This window comes from Saprolegnia parasitica (assembly GCF_000151545.1).
Source record: "Saprolegnia parasitica CBS 223.65 unplaced genomic scaffold supercont2.173, whole genome shotgun sequence".
Taxonomy (NCBI): Eukaryota; Oomycota; class Saprolegniomycetes; order Saprolegniales; family Saprolegniaceae; genus Saprolegnia; species Saprolegnia parasitica.
Window position 1 is genome coordinate 61549 of NW_012156567.1, and position 669 is coordinate 62217.

Sequence of the window (669 nt, forward strand, 5' to 3'; positions counted from 1 at the left end):
CGCAGCGTCGTAGCATCCCGGCCCAGTGTCGCGCGGTTTCATAGGCCCAGTGCGCGCACGAGACCCAGGCCGCCATGACGACTAGGCGAGAGGTCTAGGTCAGCACAGAAGTGGTTTACTCTGTGCTCACTCCGGCGCGCGATTTGGGGTACCTACCGCGAAGAGCTAAAAGCCTTCCAGGCTTTGCCGTCGCCAGCAAAGCTACGCAGTTGGTTGAGGTCCTCGAGAGACGTCAGCGACTGAGGCGGCGTCAACGACTGGAGGTCGCGGTGCAGGACGATGGGCACCGTGATCTTGGTGCGGCCTAAAAAACGGGGTGCATCGGGCGTGGCAAGAAGCGGGCGGCTGCAATGCTGACAGGAACGTCTTCCTTCAGGCGCTAGCGCTGGCGGGCAACAATCTCGCTCAGCGGGGCGCTGTCGCAGCCCTTGTAGAGCGCGACGTCGCCGAGTGTGTTCGGGTGAAAGATACCTAAAGTGCGGCGCAGCTGCCGGCGATGGAAGCTGTCAAGGCCCACAAGGCTCGTTGGCGTCAGGGCCCACGTGTCACAGTTATATTTTGAATGCAAAGCATTGTTTACCGGTATTTGCGACAACGGCGCGTTGGCCTAGACAAAAGTCAACGCGCGACCTTCGCTGCGCTGCGGTGCGCAGACTTTTCCGGGCCAAC